This window comes from Chlorocebus sabaeus, chromosome 13 (genome assembly GCF_047675955.1).
Source record: "Chlorocebus sabaeus isolate Y175 chromosome 13, mChlSab1.0.hap1, whole genome shotgun sequence".
In the NCBI taxonomy this organism is placed as follows: domain Eukaryota; kingdom Metazoa; phylum Chordata; class Mammalia; order Primates; family Cercopithecidae; genus Chlorocebus; species Chlorocebus sabaeus.
In genome coordinates, this window is record NC_132916.1 from 4859146 (window position 1) to 4879696 (window position 20551).

The following is a 20551-nucleotide window of genomic DNA, read 5'->3' on the forward strand; positions in this document are numbered from 1 at the left end:
AGGAGAATGACTTGAACTCAGGAGGCGGAGGTTGCAGTGAGCCGTGATTGCACCATTGCACTCCAGCCTGGGCAATGAGAGCAAAACTTCATCTTGAAAAAAATAAAATCTAGCTCTCACATGTCAAAAACTTTGGCTGTCCACACTATTCTGTTCCAACTTTTAAGAACACAGATGAAAAATATAACCAAGTTAAAAAGCCTTATTAACCTTAAGGCTTGATGCCGGTGCCATTCCTAGGCTGGTATTTCTCATGAGTCTCCACCAAAGACAGAGGGCAGGAAGATCTGGACTTCTTGGGCTGAGTCATGCTTCGAGGACCCCTTCAGAGGGTGGTATATCGTTCCCTGTGTGGGGCTGCATTTCCTGTGACCGGCACTAGCCTCATGGTTTCTGCTTTTCTGACTGTTCACCTGCACTTGCCACAGCTGTGCTATGCCTCCACTCCTCTGTCTTGTGAGGGAACTCTGACCTTTCTGTCATCTACCACATGTCATTGATGAGAGCCACAGGGGGTGGCCTCCTAGTGGTCCAGCCCAATCTCTGTTCTCTCTCGTTCCTGCTTCTCAACAACCTCCTGGAGCTTTTTCCTGTGGATGTAGGAGAAGGGCCCCACACGCTGGATCACAGCCACGCTTGGAAAGGAGAAGTAACTGTTGGGGAGACAGCCCCTAGGAGAGTTGGGTCTTTGTCTGTTTTATTTTGTTTCTTTACAATACAGCCGTTTCATGTATGACCTCTTCCACCTAGACCCTTGCCTTCTCCCAGAGGTATGAGACAAGGAATACAAATGTCAGCTGCGACTCTGGAAGGCTGCAAGGAACTCACGCTGCCCATAGAAAAGCACTTCGAAACCTTAAACACCTTCGCTATTCCCCACCTTCCTTCATGTTCACATCTGCACATAATAGGCACTCAATACAATTTTATGGCAAATCACAGAATTAGTTCTGCCTCGAATCCTTTGTGGAATGAAGTGTGAGCATAGGACAAGTGTGCAAACAAGCACCAACACCAGGGTCTGTTTACTCTAGTGCAGCCCATGGCTACTTTATTCCTTTTCGTCTTTCAATAAATAGGTGTTGAACACCTATTATATGCCAGTTACTATTGTAGACAGACATGGTATCTATTCTTGCAAACAGACACTGAGGAGGCACATGAATAGACAGGATGTCAAATAATAATGAGAACAGCCAAGGGACAGAGCAAGGTGCTCATGAGTGCCGGTCAGAGCTGCCTCCGTAGCTAGGCTGGCAAGAAAGACGCACGAGGTGGTTGCACTTGGGCAGAGGCCTGAAGGATGGAAGGAGACCACCGTGGAAAAGTGGATGGAAGAGGAGATGGACCAATCATTTTCCACAATCAAGTCATATTTGAAATGCGCGAGGTCCCCATCTGATATTGCAGAGGCACAAGGGCACCGGAGGGATCCTAACGGACATCGCCAATGCTCCGTGCTGTCTCACCGTATTTCACGGGGCTGGCAGGTTCTGCCTGCGGTTCCCTCAGTTTCATCAGCACCACAGTGGCTTCCATGTTCCAGGCTGTGCCAGGCTGCAATGCCAGTTCCTGATCCTGCGAAGAGCCATGGTGATGCTTCCTGTGTGTCAGTGAGCCGGGAGCCTTCCCCGCATCTCCAGCCCTCACAGCTTCGGCCCTTGTTAACATGGGCAATTAAAGTGCTCAGGATTTTTCACTTGCAATGTTCTGAATGCAAGTAAGTTGCTTTATGAAAGAATGAGAATCTGTTTCTTTCTGCCACTGGCTTCCATGCACAGCCAGCGTTTTCATCGGAGGCCTTTGGGCAAGGCGTACGGGGCGTGGGCTTATTGGAATATTGACGAAGGCAGACCTTGAGTATCTTGTGAAGAAAACGAAACTTAAGGAAAAAGTATGACTTGTGAAACTCGAGGCAACTCTGTGGACTGGGAACTTAGCAGGGAAACAACACATTGTTAATTTTCTTTCCTTATTTCTCTGTTTTCTTCTCTGATCCAGTTGGTCACGTCCATAGACCCAAAGAACGCATGCAGAGGAAGGAAATTCAAGTGTTTCCTTCCTGTCTGCTGGGTGGCCACCCACACCCTCTCTTCTCTTGGGCCACTTGTCCCTAATTTCTTTTCTTCATGAAGACCCCTGCTGGCATCCTTGGCAGCCCCAATGGAGGTGAAAGGGCTGTGAATGCCCTTCCTCCTCATAACGCTCCAGGCTTCCTGGTGAACATGGAGAAGAAACCATTTTCTTCATTCATCAGTGGCTCGGGATCTGTGAACCTCCCCACCTGCCACTCTTATGCCTGGAGTGAAGTGTGTCTGGTCATTAGGGAGCACTCTCTTCCCACCTGCCGCCCTCACACCTGGAGTGATGCTGCCTGGTCATTAGGGAGCACTCTCTTCCTACCTGCTGCTCTCACGCCTGGAGTGAAGTGTGCCTGGTCATTAGGGAGCACTCTCTTCCCACTTTCCACCCTCACGCCTGGAGTGATGTTGCCTGGTCATTAGGGAGCACTCTCTTCCCACCTGCCATCCTCACGCCTGGAGTAACATGTGCCTGGTCTTTAGGGAGCACTCTCTTCCCACCTGGGCGACAACAGCTCTGACCCAGCCTGGTGCTAGGTGACGGGCAACTGCAGTGCCCATGCCATGGGCTGGGTCAGATTTTCCTGTGCGTGAAGTTGGCTGTGTTTATCCAAATCTGGTAGGAATGGATCCTTCTAAGAAAATATGCTTTTGACTTCATGACTTTCCAGTGGCACTGAAGGGGGCTGCTAGCTGGGGCATGGGACACATCCACCCCCATACAATGGTCACTCGGGGTCCCGTGGGCAGCCTGGCCCAACCTGAGTGGTCGTAATGTTTCTGACGGCCTTCACAGCAATGTTGTATCATTCCAGCTCATGTACGGAATGTGTCCAGAATGCCAGGGCAAGAGAAATAATATTCCCTGCCTAGGTATCCCCTCTGCCTTTCTCAGAAGCAAACAAACACATCTGAGGAAAGAAAAAGCACAACCCTATGTTCGATCCTTGCCCGTGTCCAGCCACTCCCCACACCATCATCGAATCTGACCGTCACTCGAGGACTCCTGCGTGATTTACAAGCATCTTGTTTTAGTTCTTTTGTTTTCTGTACCAACCACGTCATTCACAGTTTACTGAATGCCCGCCGCATGTGAGGCTGTGGACTGAATTCACTTCTTGTTGAATGCTATTGTGTGCCTGGCCATGAGTTTTGTCCTCCAAACAACCTGCTGTGCAGGAAGTCTCGTTTTAGAGACGAGGGGTCAGAAGCTCCAAGAGGCTGATTCACTTGCCCAAGGACACACAGCTTCTGGGGGAAGAGCTCAGATGGAAAGGAGACCCGTATGACTCTAACGTGCAGCACGGTTTAGTTCTTCATCTCTCATTCCAGCAAAACTGCACTTGAAACTTCTCAATCAAAGGATCCTATCTCATTCTCATTCATTTCCCTGAATACATTTTGGGGACACACAGTGGAGTCGGGCCTGAGCAATTGCTTCTTGAGAAAAAAATGCATTCTTCTCTGAGTTCCTAGAGGCCACCATAGGTCCCAGCACTCAGAAGGAGGCACTAAGTGATGTGCACTGGGTTGAGAGGGGATGTGAGGAAGTCAGAGGTGCTCCAGATGTCGGTCATCAGCAGCCAGGATGTTGGCACCATCAGGTTTCAAATATGAAGACAGCTTTGCCTTTTATTTCCTGTAGAGTGGATGCTTTTCGGGAAATGTATCCCTTTTGCTGTGCCATGGCCTTTTGAGAACATGCTATTTTTTCATTCCAGACGAATAGCAAGGGTGGAGGACCAGCTCAGGTCAAGTGTGAGGGGCTGAGCAGCTCACACCCTATGGCTGGTGGTTAAACAGTGGGTGTTTGAGCACTTGCTGATCTGAGGGCTCCAGGGGATCCTGGAGTGGGTCCAGCAGGTTGTGCAGAAACCACATAGGACTGGCTCTTCCCTCAGCCCCATGTGGGTTTCATGAACTCCCTTTTATTCTCATCCTCTGGGCAATCTGCTCACGGTGCAAATAAGAATGAGTCTTATGCAGGGCAACTTTAAGATCTGATCGCCAACTCCAGTGAATACCCCTAAACAGGTACCTTTGAGGATGCCCATGCAGGACCCATGTTTTCCCCCTTTCTACCTACTTCTGAGTGTGATGAAGCTAAGGCTTTAACATACTTACTTTAAATGTATATGGTGTATACATAGTGTATATATAATTATATATAAATATTAAATATGTTTAATTACATATAAATAATACATATGAAATTATATATAAAATACATAATTTGACATATATATAAAACATATATAACATATATATAATTCTTGGCCAGGAGTGGTGGCTCATGCCTGTAATCCCATCACTTTGGGAGGCCAGGGTGAGCAGATCACTTAAGGTTAGGAGTTTGAGACCAGCCTGGCCAATATGGTGAAACCCCATCTCTACTAAAAATATGAAAATTAGCTAGGCATGGTGGTATACACCTATAGTCCCAGATACTTGGGGGGCTTAGGCAGGAGAATTGCTTGAACCCAAGAGGTGGAGGTTGCAGTGAGCCAAGATGGTGCCACTGCACTCCAGCCTGGGCAACAGAGCAAGACTCCTCTGTCTCAAAAACAAACAAAAAACTATATATATACACACACACACACACACACACACACACACACACACACATGTCATTCTCATGTTAATAATATTCATGAAAGAAAAATGAGAAAATACAGACATATAAGAAGAGAAAATACAAGACTTCCCCTATTCTACCCACAGACCAACACATAAAATACCTTTGTGTATATTCTTTGAACTTTCTACATAGTCATTTATACATTTATATTATTTCCATAAATAATGTTCAATTGTTAAAAAAACTGCCTTTTAAAAATCTTACATTATTGTGATTATCTTTCCATAGCAATAAAACAGTTTTATATGATCATTCTGATATATAATTGCAAATAATTTAACCAATCTGTTGTTGGCTTTTAGGCTGTTTCTAACAGCATTGTAACTAATATCCTTATGGCTAAATCCTGATAGGCATACTTCATTATTTTCTCAGGATGAATTCCAGGTAGTTTAAGGGCTAGCATGTGCTTTTTAAAAATTATACTTTACGTTCTGGGGTACATGTGCAGTACGTGCAGGTTTGTTACATCATGGTGGTTTGCTGCACCCATCAACCTGTCATCTACCTTAGGTATTTCTCCTAATGCTATCCCTCCCCTAGCCCCCAACCCCCGACAGGCCTCAGTGTGTGATGTTATCCTCCCTGTGTCCATGTGTATTCATTGTTCAACTCCCACTTATAAGTGAGAACATAGCATGTGCTTTTTAATGAATCTTAATGTGCTTCCATAAGTTTGTTTCTATAGTTAGTAAACTCCAAGCAACCCCTCTCCCACCCAGCCCAAGTTTTTTACATGCAACTGCAAAATCTATAGAAATGCAACATATTTCCATTAGAAAACAAAATCCTTATTGATGTAAAGTACATCTTCATTATAAAGCAGAATTACCTTCAGTAGCTCTGAGGCTTAAAGATCTTTGCAGTGACCCGTGAAGTCATCCAAGGATAGCAGAGCCCAGCCTGTCTGACACGTCTTTGATGCTGAGCATTGGGTGGGATTGAGTGGAAAGTCTGATTTTTCTCGGGTTGGATGCTGTGCTCTAATTGCCAGTGGCTGGAAGCCTGGCTTGTTTTTCTCTTCCTGTCATCCAGTGCAGGGACACACAGGGAGAGTGTGAACATAGGGTGTGTCTAATCTAACAGCTAGGGTTTCTAAATTAACTGTAAACTCTAAGTCTTTAAAGGTCAATCGAACATTTTGTTCTTTTGTTTGACTTTTCCATTTAAAATAGAAATTTTGCCTCTGAGAATTTAGACGTGGACACAAATACTATGGAAAAGTCAAAACAGGAGAGTTTTCTCAACACTAAAGGACACATACATATTTAGTTCTAGATTAATGTGACTAACGGGTGTTTGTTGCCAGGTAAGAAGGGATGGTTTACAGCTCCAAGCAAGGACGGATGACTTCTTACTAGAAATGGCTTTATCAGTGAACATCTCAGGTCCTGCCTTGGCTTGGGGCCTCACCTGCAGAAGAAATCAAAGATGGCACCATCAGCCACTGTTGCTGGTCCTTCACTCACTTCACCTTGCCAGGGTTGCTCCAGGCAGAAAACAGCTGGAAAACTGGGGTCCCAGAGAGAGAAACAAGTACACTGCATATTTTCTGTTGAATAAAATTTTTTAAATTTTATTTTAAGAAAACTGAAAATTTTTATGCAATTGTAAAAAATAATACAGAGCTTCATATACCCTTCATGCAGTTCCCCCCAACAGCTGCATCTTGTGTAACTACAGTCTGATATGACAATCAACATATTGGCATTGATACAATCCATCCGCCATATTCAGATTTCCCAAATGTTTCTTGCACTCATTTGTGTGTATTTAGTTCTATGTGGTTTTATCACATGTGAAACATTGTTTGACCACCACTGGCATAGTCAATATGCAACACAATTCTATCACTAGTCTCCATCCTTCTGACCTTAAACAGCCACAACCAATGCTTTTATCTCCCATCATGATCCTCTGACAACCACTAATCTGTTTTTTAGTTCCTCTCAATAGTTTGCTATTTCAAGAATGTTATTAAAATGATCATACACTATGTAGTCTTTTGAGATTGGCTTTCTATACTCAGCACAATTCTCTGGAGAGTGATCCAAGTTGTGTGTTTGTCGCTGAGTACTATTTAATGGTGTGGACATACCAGTTTGTGTAGCCATTCGCCCATTGAAAAATATTTGAGTTATTTCCAGTGTTTTTTATTATTACAAGAAATGCTGCTATGAGCATTTGTGTACAGGTTTCTGCATAAGCATAAGCTTTTATTTCTCTGGCATAGTTGTCCAGGAGTGGAATTACTGGGTCTTAGGGTAAGTGCATGGTTTGTTTCATAAGAAACTATTTTCCAGAGCGGCTGTATCATTTTACATTCCCACTAGCAGTGTACAAGTGATCTAGTTTCTCTTCACCCCACCAACATTTGGTGTTATTGCTAGTATTTTTTATTTTTTCTATTGTGACAGGTGTATAGTGATAGCTCATTGAGGCTTTAATCTGCATTTTCTAATGGCTGATGGTGTTAAAGATCTTCTCATGTGCTCATTTGCGATTTATCCTCTTCCTCAAAGCAGCTGTTTATGTCTTTGATCCATTTCGTTTTTTCTATTAAATTTTGAGAATTCATTATAGGGTCTAGATTCAAGACCTTGGTGAATATGAGGTGTGCCAACATTTCCTCTCAGTTTGTAGCTTGCCTCTCCAATCTCTTCAGAGACTTTTGCACAGCACATGCTTTTAACTTTGACGTGGTGCAGTTCATCCATTTTCTCTTTAATGAGTCATGCCTTTGGTGTCCAATCTAAGAACTGTGCCTGGTCCTGGGTCCCAAAGATCTTCTCCTGTGCTTTCTTCTAAATGTTTTCTAATGACTTTTATGTTTTACATTTAAGTTCATGATCCATTTTGGGCTAATTTCCATATAAGGTGTGAGGATTTGGTTGAGGTCCTTTTTGCATAAGGATGTTTGGATAGGATTTTTGTTTCAGGGGAAGCTTTGCCTCTTTACTACAGGATGCTGGCCCACCCCTGCCCCCACCACTAGTATTCTCTGGTGTTCGTCATGCTATGGGAGATCTTCTATGCAACATGGAAACCATGAATTCTACCACAGAGGGAGATCTTCTGTCCCACTATGAAACTGCGAATTGTAGCACAGAGGGAGATCTTCTATGCAACATGGAGACCATGAATTGTACACGCAGAGGGAGATCTTCTATCCACATGGAAACCATGAATTGTACTACAGAGGCAAATGTGCTGTCAAACACGGAAACCAAGAACTGTACACACAGAGAGAGATCTTCTATCCAACATGGAAACAACGAGTTATACCCACAGAGGGAGATCTTCTATCCAATTCAGGTGTTCCTTATGTGATAGCATACTCTGTATCTAGAACTAGCTAAAGTTTTGTGATGTCATTATTGTTATTGTTGTTGTAGAGGTGAGGTCTTGCTATGTTGCCCAGGCTGGTCTTGAACCCCAGGCCTCAAGCAATCCTCCTGCCTTTGTTTCCCAATGTGTTGGGATTACAGGCAAAAGCTGGTCTTATTCCTTCTAAAGCTGAAGTTTGAGAACTAAAAATCACTTTCAAGGGTAGAATGCATTTTATATTTTCTCTGAAAAATGAATTGGCACAAATTTCCAGTTAAATTTGGGAAATTTTCTTTTTTTTAAAAATTTTATTATTATTATTATTATTATTATACTTTAAGTTCTAGGGTACATGTGCATAGCATGCAGTTTTGTTACATATGTATACTTGTGCCATGTTGGTGTGCTGCACCCGTCAACTCGTCAGCACCCATCAATTTTCTTTAAGAAAAAACACAGTTAATTTTAAAGTAGTAATAGTTACATAGTAGGAGTATAATCCCAAATTGTGTAACTGTTTCCTGAGCCTCTTCCCATGTTCATTGAGATAATTTTGTAAAAGCATCCTAACCAGCAATGGATCCTCTTGTTAAGAAGGCCCCAGTACAAACTCTCTTTATGAAGGACTCACATGCTCTGACTGTTCCGTCACCTCCCAACCACAGCCAGGAGCCTTCTCTGGCTGCCACAGAACTAAGGAGGGGGCACCACTGCAGTCCAGCCTGTCTTAGCATTGCTCAGGGCCCTGTCCCAAAATATATGTGAGCCAATGTATCTACATATCTATGGTGCTATCAATGGTACACGTATCTGTCTAGCAGGACTTTGTCATCTGCCATGATGTGGTCACTCCTCTGAACACCTGGAATAGGCCTAGTTCTCTTTCTAGCTAGACACGGACAGAGTTTTGTCTTAAGAAATTGTCTGTACTTTGAAAGCCTATTTCCCAGGGATAGCTATGCTTAATACTGGTCAGTAACTATGTTGATAAAAGCAAGCCCTTTGCTTCTGTAATACTTTTGTCTAACCATGTAAAAAGACACATCATGTTTGTGACATCCTAATTAGGAGCAAAGGCCATTTTCGTTTGCATCGTTCATCTCTGCTCCCATCTCACTGAGCTTTAGCAAAGCATCTTGGTTTCCTTTCTCCCCCTTAGAGTGCTTTGTTAATAGTACCCGTTTCAGTGGGCTAGGGTGTTTCCCTATTTTGTTGCCTGGAAGGTGTCTACTTTGACCTACGTTAATCTCTGGGCTTGGAGGTAAAGTCATCCTCTGTGTAGACTTTGGGATTCGCTGGGATCCTTGTTTCACAATGTGGAGTCATGGAGGGGAGGGAAGCCCCGGAAGGTGGCTTAGGCTCTCTTTGCATGCAGCCCTGACAGAACCCTTTTGTTAGCAACTCATTGGACTCAACCGAAGGTTTCCAAGATTGAGGAAACATCTGCAAGCAGACCTATCTACGTATGGACAGCGCTATCCGCGGGGCACTTTTCTTTCCGACTCTGACTCACGTGTGGAGCTCATGGGAATGGTCTGGGTTACTTAAGGTTAACCTTTACATTCTCATAACCTCCCACATGCTTTTTCAGAATGCCACCCTGAGGAGTTTTACTATTATTGAAAAAGGGAGTCATTGTTTGACCAATTGGAGACCAAACAGATTGTCCTAGTTTTCTTGAAAAAAGGAAATGAGTCACTTTCCATACGAATATCTTGACTATCAAAATATTAAACATCCCTTTGTCTACTGTTTTGCTTCTTAACTTTAAGACACGCAACCCCAGCCAAGTAGCACCAGCAAGAACCATCTGCTGTGTACCTCAGCTGTGCTTGTACCACTTTGTCTAAAAGGAGCGGACAGCAAGGGAAGGTCTGGCTTTGATGGGGTGACCCTGCTCACTCATTAGATTCTGTGTGCGGCCAAGTAGTTGGGCTTGGCCACGAGAGTCTTGCTGCCTTGGGATACTCTGATGGCAATCAAGACCGAACTTACTCAATGATATTGGAAATTGCATATTTTTTTTCTTAATCTCAGCCTTCCCATCTCAGTTGATGGAGATCCCATGCTTTCTGTTGCACATTCCAAAAATATTGAGGTTGTCTTTGACTCCTTTCTCTCACACACAATATCTGATCTATTCAGAAAATCCGACTGGCCCAGTAATCTTCAAGATACATCTAGAATCCTCTCACATCTCATGATTTCCACGTCTGCCTAGCCTGATTTATCCCACTGACGTCATGCACCCAGCTTGCTCCTCTCAACTGGCCCCTCAGCTTCTACCCTGCAGTCTAATCCCAGCAGTGGCAGGAGCAATCCATTCATGACATTAGTTGGATTTCACTCCTCAGCTCAGAGCTCATCAGTGCTCCCTGTCTCTCTCAAAGGGAAAACCAGTCTCTTTCAATGGCCCACAAGACCGTATGTGGTGTAGCCCTGCCCTTCTGTGCCCACTTCCTGCAATTCTCCCCTGGGCTCATTGTGATGGCAGCGGGTTTCCATGCTCATACTGGAATGCACCAAGCCCTCTCTCATCACAGGCCATTGCACAGGATCTCCCTTTGCCTGGAACAGCCTCTTTCCAGGTATTACTGCCTCACCCCTTTCGATCTGTGCCCAAATGCTACCCTTCTTCATGAGCTTAGCTGGCCCAGCCTGTGTAAATGTCAGCCTGTATCCCCAGCACTCCTGATCCTTCTTCTCCTGTTCTTTTATCCGTCACATGTATCATCTTCTAACACACCCAATGATTCTAAAATTTATGATGTTATTATTTATTATCTGGCCTTACTGCCTCTAGAAAGTAAATTCCACAAGGGTGGGGATCATTGTCATTTTTGTTCCCTGATATCCCTGCCTATGTATTTGATAAATATTTGCTGAATAAATAAACCACCACCTCCAACAAGAACAGCTTGTTTTCTCTGTGCCCTTCAAACTGGCCATCTAAGATGCACATTCATCCAAAGTGAAGTTTGTTTCTATGCAGTCTACCGGCAGCTGAAACCTAGTGACACTGGCTTTGAACTCCCAGTTGTTGGAGATAATCCAGAACACAGTCAGGGGTATGGCTGGCACTGGGGAAATTCGTAATCCCGTGCTGCTTTGGTACACAGACCTGAAGGTCAGTAGGTGGGTCATTCAGCCCTTCCATCCCTCAACAAGCTCCCCCTATTTCCAGGGCCTGGGTGCACATCAGGAGGATGAGTCAAGACCTTTGGAGCCATGACAAAATGAGTCTTCAGAGTATTTTCACATTTTTGTGAGCGCTTAAGATTCCTTCCTCCAAGCAAATTTTGGAGGAGATCACACTGAGATCAGAGAGGGTGCTGTTTGTGTCATAAGAATGAATTTATTTAACTGCTATTTATTATCTACTGTGTTCCAGGAATGTATAATGGAGATACAGTGGTAGAAGATAAAATCCCTAACCCATGGAATATAGTCTAGTGTGTTATTCAGAGTGAAGCAAGTAAATGAACAAACAAATAATAGCATTTCAGGAAAAAAATAGAAAGATCGAGGTAGAAAGATACAAGGGAGGTATGGGCACAGGAAAAGCAGTGAAAACATCACAATTTTCTTATTAATTTCAAAATAGAAGAGTTAAGTATGGCTCATTGCTGACTTTTATATTTGTCCTGAAATGTATAGTAAGCAGGTGTGTGTGTGTGTGTGCGTGTGTATGTATGTGTAAGCCCAGTCTTAGAAGAGAAGCATCTTGATTGTCACTCAAAGTATTTATGCCACAGTATAAGACCAATGGTCTCATTCTTAAAGATAACTGGATTATTTTACTACAGCCTATTTCTTTCCCCGGATTAACAAAGTACTACTCATGTAGAAGATGATCGGCTAAAATTTTTGAAAGGAGTAAGGGCGAGAACTCCTGAGTGAAGGTAGTTCACTAAACGCTAAATGTATGTCTTTGATCATGGTTTGTAGTTTTGATCAGGGGTCTGTAAAGGACCAGCAGAAATTTTTTAGTAATTATGGACCATACAGTTTCTATTGTAAATACTCAACTCTGCCATTATATAGCAAAAGCAATCACAGAAATATGTATCCAAAAAAAATTTGTAACCAGCTAAGTGTGGCTGCATTTAAATACAACTTTCTTTATAAAATGGGCAGAAAGGAAACAGTAGTTTGCTGACTAGAGTATAGTAGTGATTTAGGGTGACTAGAATATGTCTAACAATATGAAATGGCATAAGCCATACCCCTCCAAATAAAATCAGAGACTCTAAGGCATATGAAGGGTGGGCACCAGGGAGCTATCCTCTTTACCAGAATGCACCTGAAAATTATCAAGAAGGGCACATTCTGCTTCCATCTGACTTCTACTGGAACTTTGCATTTGCTTTCATGTGCACAATAAAGTTCAGAGAAAGTTGAGAAGATCAGAATAAAGAGCAAATAAATGATTATAGCTCTTAAAACAGGACTGCAAAAGATAAGTTAGAACGGTTTGCTTGGGTTGGCAGACTGCAGATAGCAGTCCCATCCAGGCTGCAGCCTACTTCTGTACAGGCCACAAGCTCAGAATGTTTTTTATATGCTCCAAGGGCTGTGAATGGAAAAACAAAGGGAAGGAGGAAGAACAAGAACAAGAAGGAGGATACAGCAGAGACTGTAGGTGCCATGTAAAGCTTAAACGTTTCACTACTTGGCCTTAACAGAAAAAGTTTGTTGACTCCAGGCTAGAGAGTGGAAAGATTGGGCGGATAGGAGAAACGTGGTCTGTGGAATACCAAGATCTTGCTATTAACTAAGCCACAGGGTTATCCCCTAGATGGAGGTGGGCCTGGGGCAGCTCAGCCATGAGTACACATGCACATGGCATGTAGTGTCTGCATGCCCAGTCCCCATGTGGTGGGCCCAGTGAGGCCACACAGAGTGCCCTGCCCCAAGAGACAGTGCATACATTCCTATTTTTGATGGGTAGACATCATATTTGTAATGGGAAATGGTGACGGGACAAGGACCTGATGATGATCCACTTGCCATCTCAGAAGAATTCCGTGAAGGCATGAAACCGGCTTGGTTTGTTGACGAAGCCAAAAGGAAGAGAAAGATTTAATCATTACATGGGTAAGTGTGGAAGATTCAGGACCTCTTTTATCTTCTCTATATTTATTCAAGAATAGAATCAGCTTTTACACCCTGACAATGTACTGAGTCTGTGGGTGCAAAGCCCTCCCCAGAAAAATGTGATTTGCATTTATGCTTTTGCCATTTGGTGAGAGCAGATTTCCCATCATCTGCCATTAAAAACAGTCTTCTGTAGCTCATCACCAGGTCGCAAACACATCCGCAAAGACAATCCGAAAGTTTTTGTCATTTGCTAGTAGTATTAACTTCCCAGGGGTCCACACTGATACCCCTGAGAGGAAGAGGGCTTCGCCTCCTCCTGCTCCAGAGATGAAACGTGTGCAGGAGAAACGAGGTGGGCATTTTTCTTGGAAATGTGTTTCGAATATCTGAAAACATAACCAAATTGGTTTCAAGAACGTCAACGAATGTGCTTTATGTGCTACTATAGGCACATACACAAAACAGCAATATCAAAATCTGCTTTTAAAAGGCAACAACTTAAGTACAAAAATCAGTTTGTCATTCAAGCAATTCTGTGAAAATAGTTGTAAATCTCAGTTGAACTACCGGCTGCTTAAATAATTATTGTTTGGAGAGAAGGATTTCCGGCACAACTTTACAATCATTTAAGTACCCATAGCATTAAATCTCAATTCAATATAAATCAAATGGTGGTTTACTGTATATTCTGGTTTGAAAATAAGGCAAGTATAATGTTAACTTTCTTTAAAGTCTGAAAACGTGTTATATTTACATTACCCATATTTTCAAACACTGTTGATAATTTCAGAATACACTCTAGAGAGGGAGGGCACATATGAAAACTCATTGTACTTTCCACTCAATTTTGCTGTGAACCTGACTCTTAGAAAATAAAGTCTATTAAAACAAAACAAAACAAAAATACATCCATGTTTGCTGTAACCTTCTAGAGAATTCTATACATGACTAGACCATTGTGGTTAAAAAATTCCTGCAGTTTTTAAACGAGATATCACATTTACTCTCTATATTTTTTATATCACCCTGGAATTGTTGAGTTACAGAATTATTTTCCCTTCTGGAATATTAAGGGAATTGATTTTAGTGGACGTCCCGTGTTTATCAACCATTTGTGGGAGATAAGACAGCGGGCAGTGGCTGGAACCACAGGGCAGCAGGAGGAACAGGGGGTCTGGGCCCTGCACTGAGGACCTCAGCAAGAAAAAAGGGAATCAGAGGCAATCCAGCGTCACCGGCTCAGAGACCCCGTGAGGGGCTCTGGGGTGCAGAAGAGGAGGTGGCGGCTAAGCTGGGCCTGCAGGATGAGGTGATTGTGACGCAGGGAGCATTGGGGAAAGCCCGGCCTGGGGTGCTCCTTCGGTCCGGACTCACCACGGTCCAGCCTCCAGCGGGCTCCGCCGCACAAAGCACCTGGCAGCCATTTTTCCTTCTTTTACTTTATTCAGTTAATGTCCTCTTTTGACCGTTTTAGGAAGCTCGATAGCATACTGCTCTGCCTGGTAGAGGCCAACGTTTTTCCCCTAAATTTGCCCTGCTTCTGACTTAGCAGTAAAGTACCCACTTCGGCACCCCTGAGGAGCGGGGCATTTGCGGGGTGCCTGGAGTGCACAATTTTCCCACCATTTTATCTCCCTGATTCTTTCCCCTGCAGGATCCCAACCTTGTCCAGCTTAGCTCCCAAGTGTCCTGGATGACGGAGGTGATGTGCGCCCTCTAGTCCGGGGTTGAGTCCTAATTGCTGTAAGTCAGCTGTGGCCATGCTCTTGGTGCAGTGAATGCAGTGTGGGCCTGTGATTCAGCCCTGGCCTCAGAGCGGGAAGAGATGTCCGCAGGGGGCACCTAGGGAAGGGTTTTCTTTAAAATGCAAGGAGGTTCAGGAGCAGCTCCCTGGGTCTGCTTGTGGGAGGGAGTGAGTTTGGAGCTGGCAACGACTGCTCCCTGTTGCCAGGGTGGAAGGAAATCCAAAGGAATTTCGCAAAAGCTGACCTGGAGCTCTGACATTTTTGAGCTGCTGAGGTAACCAATCCTGGTACTACCCAACCCCAACAGGTCTTAGGAGAAACTCGGAATTCCAGCGATTTAAGCCACTTTTCATTGGGTATTCTGCTGCCTCCAGCACAGAAAACCCCATTGGCATGGGGCCTGGATGAGGGAGAGCGTGCTACATATGGTGGAGTGGGAGGTGGTCCATGGTGGGTCAACAGAGGGCGTGGTGTTTAATTTGCTCTAATGACAATAAGGGTGGCCCTTATCCCACAGAGCAAGTGTGACCACCACATAAAAGAGACAGAATTGTTGGTCATTGCTGAAGACCAAAAGGAATCCGTTTTTTTGTTTTGTTTTGTTTTGTTACTTCTTTTTACCGTCTTTTGACCCAGAGCCATGCAGCAGCACAATCAATCAATAAATGAAATAAATGAAAGTGTAGTATCCGTGTGGAGCTGACTCCGAGCGGGAGAAGACGGCAAAGGAGAGGAGCGGTGCCATTTTCTTTGCTCCTTTGTCATTAGGTCTTGTCATTTGTCATGCTGTGTTGGGCCATAAGACACAGCAGCCATAACGGCTTACCTTATTGCCATCTCATAAATGACCTTCATTTATGATATGACAAACTCACTGAAATATTGGCAGAAGAAAACTGAAATGGGCAAATCTTCCTGCATTTTGGGAATCACTTGGTTTGGGAAAGGAAGAACTGCTCTAGGACGGTCCGGTCCTGAATCTGAGTTCTTATTGACCCAGTTATAGCAGAGAAGAACGTGCGGCATCGAACTTGGAATCAGGTCATGAAGTTTCATGATGCTGACAGACATTTTACCTTTTGGTACTGGCAGGTTTTGCAGAAATATGTTTGGATCAACAGATTGCAAATTAGGAACTGGCATCAGTTCTGACAATTGCTGACAACATTTTAAAAGAATATTTAAAATGGAATCATTACACACTCTGAAATTAATGTTCCCATAGCAATGTTAACACGGCCACCTTGTGCCAACGCAATTACTCATTGATTGCTGTTGCTTACATCTAAATTTAAAGTGCAGTATCTAGACCTAATGACATGGTTGAAGTTAGTATTTTGAGGAATACCTCCATATCAAAGTTTCTTTTCTGGTGGATTCATAACACTTTAGACTCAGACTTTGGTTGTCTCAGAAGCATAACCAAAAGGAAGTAAAAGCAATAATCATTAAAATGCCAAAGTTGGTCCTACATTTGAAGCCCGGAGTTGAAATATCCTGAGTGATGTGTCAGAAAAAGCAGCAAAGTAAAGAAGCTTTGAGGTGTGCACATACATGGCCATGATTTTGTAGCCATTCTCTTGACTCTTTGGAAAGAAAAAGCATAGGAACCTGGATCAAGGTCAAATGACACAGCATTGTATGGTTCTGATTTTGTGTGCAATGCCCAGGGGTGCTCACAGAGTCCACTGGGTCTTTACCAGCTCATCTGGTCACTGGAAACAGAAAGCAAGGAAGACAGTAATGCAGAGACCCAGCTTCACTCCCAGCAGAGGAGGAACCTACCCCTTCCCCTGTCCGGTTGTGTTACTGCTTCTCTGGTGCAGAGAGACCATGGACTGCATTGTGGCATGTGACAGCAAGTGTAACAGCCACCCCCTCCACACACACTGTGGCCCTCTGTGATCTGTAACTGTTCATTGTAGCATTTGTGTGGAGTATGTGGTCTGTATCAGGTTTTAATATTTTATTTTAATTTTTGGTCTTAAATTCAAATTACTTCTGTTCAATTTTTTAAAAAATCGTTACAATTTGAGGAAGGGGACCCTGTCACAGCCTTCTGTTGCCTTGTTCCCCAGCATCAGCCTTGAACTTGTCTAATCTCATATTTGGACAGGGCCAATGAGCCAGATTGTCATACTTCTAGTTGTACACAAGCAGTTTGATGACGCATTTTCCATTCATGAAAGAAAATTGGTTTTGAACACACTCTAATTGCACGTTTGCAAGTTAGAGCTCCATGCATGCTATTTGTTGGAAGCCCCCTTTGGGTTAATTACAAAGTGCCTAAATGCTATTTGATGATTTTGGAAGTGAAATGTGCATGGGACAGTGTTTCTGTGTCTTGAAACCAGTGGAATAGCATCCCATCTTCTAAATTTCACTTTAGCTCTAGGAACATCCTGTACCATATCTGCCATTCAAACAGACCAGTTGTGAGAGTAATTGGAAGAGAATATGGGACCAGAATCCCCTTTCCAATTTTAAGTTTCTGGTCTTAAACATACTTTAAGACACCCCACACTTCTGTGACTACCTCTTCCGCACATCTTTGCCCATGTGTGACACCTTCATTTATGAGATGACAAACTCACTGAAATATAGACAGAAGGAAACTGAAACGGGCAAATCTTCCTGCATTTTGGCAATCACTTGGTTTCGGAAAGGAAGAACTGCCCAAGGATGGTTCACGTAGCTCATCCAGTTTTTCTAGAGTGACCCATTATGTCTGAGTTGGTGACAACATCCCTAGACATTCTTATTTTTCCCTCCCCTTGACATCTTCATACAGCTGTTGCATGTTTCCCCCAAGTGGTCGTGTCTTTGTTTGGGCATCTGTTCTGCGGCTGGGAAAAGTCTCCATGGGATAATGTGAGGAACAACTTGGTGGGTATCCATAAACCTTGTGAAGAGGAATGATGTCATCACAGGCGAACCCCTGGAATTATGTTTAGGAAATGTGCTCGTAACTCCCAATGAAGCTACACTTTGGTACATTAACCCTATAAGTCTTGGAGGGCAACTTTAAGTTGTGGGTGTGCCCAAGAGGAAATGTCCATGTGTCTTCTAAGTTAGCTTAGCTCATTGGTGACATCATAAGATCACCATCACCTAGGCAATGGAACGTGTTGCTATGGGAACTGCAAAGCTGTATGATAACACAGCTTCAAAATGTTGACAGTTGGAAATGTTCCCTTTTTACCGTACTGCAAGCCAAAGGAGGTGTATATGTAGGGGTGGCTGTTTTGATTAAAATATTAGTATTTAAAGTTTGTTAAGATAAACTATTTGGAGACAAATAATTTGTGACACTTAAGATATTTAGAATATTGAACTTTTTGGAAAAACATTACCCTTTAGCTGCATTCAAGAAATCCTTATGCCCTGGAACTTGTGCAGGCCGCATGAAGTCAGAGTTGTTAGGAGAAAAAGATAAAATCTTTTTGCAATCAAACTCCAAGAACCATAGATTTACTGGATGGCTTGTCTCCCACATGTGTGACCTTGACTTTGTGGCACTGATGATTGGTTTATGCACATGTCTTTGCTGTAATTCTTTTAGCCATCACTGCCCATCTCCTGAGAACTCCTGGTTTCACCCCACAGGCCACTGAATCATGAGAGTCTCCTTTTATGAAACTGTGACCCAAGCCACATGCCATGTCCCCCCATGTGTGTTTCCATGTTCATACATACATAGATGTGTGTGTGTGAAGTCAAGTCCGTAAACGTCAGTCCTGCATCCGTGGGTTCAAGCAACCTTGGACTGAGAATATTAAAATAATAATAATAATAACAATACAACAATAAAAATAATACAAACTTTAAAATATAATGTAACATGTATTTACATGGCATTTACATTGTGTGAGATATTGTAAGTAATCTAGAAATGATTCACAGTACACAGGAGGATGTGTGTAGGCTATATGCAAACAGTACGCCATTTTATACCAGGGACTTGAATATCTGAGTATCTGTAGGGGGTCCTGGAACTCCCATGAACACTGAGGGATGACTCTGTGTGTGTGTGTGTGTGTGTGTGTGTGTGTACAAGTTGAGTGTCCTTATTCAACATGCTTCGGACCAGAAGTGTCTAGGATTTTGGAATTTTTCAAATTTTAGAGTACTTGCATATACATAATGAAATGTCTTGGGGATGGGATCCAAGTCTAAACATAACACTTATTTATGTTTCATGTATATTTCCTGCACATAGCCTGAGGTAGTTTTATGTAATATTTTAGATAATTTTGCACACCCATCACATGAGGTCAGGTGTGGAATTCTCTACTTGCAGCTTTGTAACAGCACTCAAAATGTTTCAGATTTTAGAGCATTTTGAACTTTCAAATTAGAGATGTTCAACCCATATATGTATGTGTACATATTTATACAGGTGATTCTTGTTATTTGAGGTAGTTGTTTTATAAAGTTGTCATGTACACTGCATTAGCCAATACTAAACAGTTGCTTGTACTGGTCATACAGGGTTCGCTTTCTGTGACCCTCTGGTCACATTTATCCACTGAGTAATACATAGCCTTACTTTTTGTGTATTTCTATCTAAAGGCATGTTATTTAATTTATGTTGTTGGTTCAATAACATCAAACTCACCACCAACAGCCCTAACACTCAAGCCTGAACACAATTCCTCTAACATCTGTTTTCTCCATAAGGCACATCACAGCAGTCTCACGACTTGCAACACTAGACAGCACTTCAGCAGTGTGCTTGGGGCCATTGTAGGCTGAAAAATCAACCACGAAAGGCATGAAAATGCAAAAACTGTAGCACTGTGTAGACTGCAGAAAGGACACATTTACAGAATGGGCTGAAACAAGAAGGTGGAGCATTGCCTTGTCCACCCTCAGCTGGGAACGCTCCCATCGAGACTTGGACTCTTTCCCTCTCTGGATACACTCAGAAATAAGCACAACACTGCAGGTGTTAATGTGGGAGTTACTGATACGTTTTGTGAGTAGATGCCTTCACAAATGTGAACCATAATCAGTGAGGTCAACTGAATGCCTGTGTGTGTGTGTATATATATATGTAAATATATTTGCGTGTGTGTGTGTATATATATATGTAAATATATTTGCGTGTGTGTGTGTGTATATATATGTAAATATATTTGCGTGTGTGTGTGTGTATATATATATGTAAATATATTTGTGTGTGTGTGTGTATATATATGTAAATATATTTGCGTGTGTGTGTGTGTGTATATATATATGTAAATATATTTGCGTGTGTGTGTGTATATATATGTAAATATATTTGCGTGTGTGTGTGTGTGTATATATATGTAAATATATTTGCGTGTGTGTGTGTGTATATATATATGTAAATATATTTGCATGTGTGTGTGTATATATATGTAAATATATTTGCGTGTGTGTGTGTGTATATATATGTAAATATATTTGCGTGTGTGTGTGTATATATATGTAAATATATTTGCGCGCGTGTGTGTGTGTGTAGATAGATAGATGATAGATGGATAGATAGATGATAGAGAGAGAGGTAGATAGATAGATAGATGATAGGTTAGAGACAGATGATGATAGATAGATAGATAGATAGATAGATAGATAGACAGACAGACAGATAGATAGATATTCAAACTTCCCTCTCTATAGATTCTTCATATCCA

The 20551-nt window shown here is 42.7% G+C and overlaps 1 long non-coding RNA gene across 1 annotated transcript in view; it reads right to left on the minus strand.

Annotated features, from left to right (window-relative positions):
* Positions 1-19645, minus strand: part of LOC140713135 (uncharacterized) — a 27332-nt gene extending 7687 nt beyond the window's left edge. The window contains exon 1 of the long non-coding RNA XR_012094991.1: positions 5552-19645. This is a non-coding gene — a long non-coding RNA (uncharacterized lncRNA). The remainder of the gene's footprint in view (positions 1-5551) is intronic.
* Positions 19646-20551: the final 906 nt, after the last annotated feature.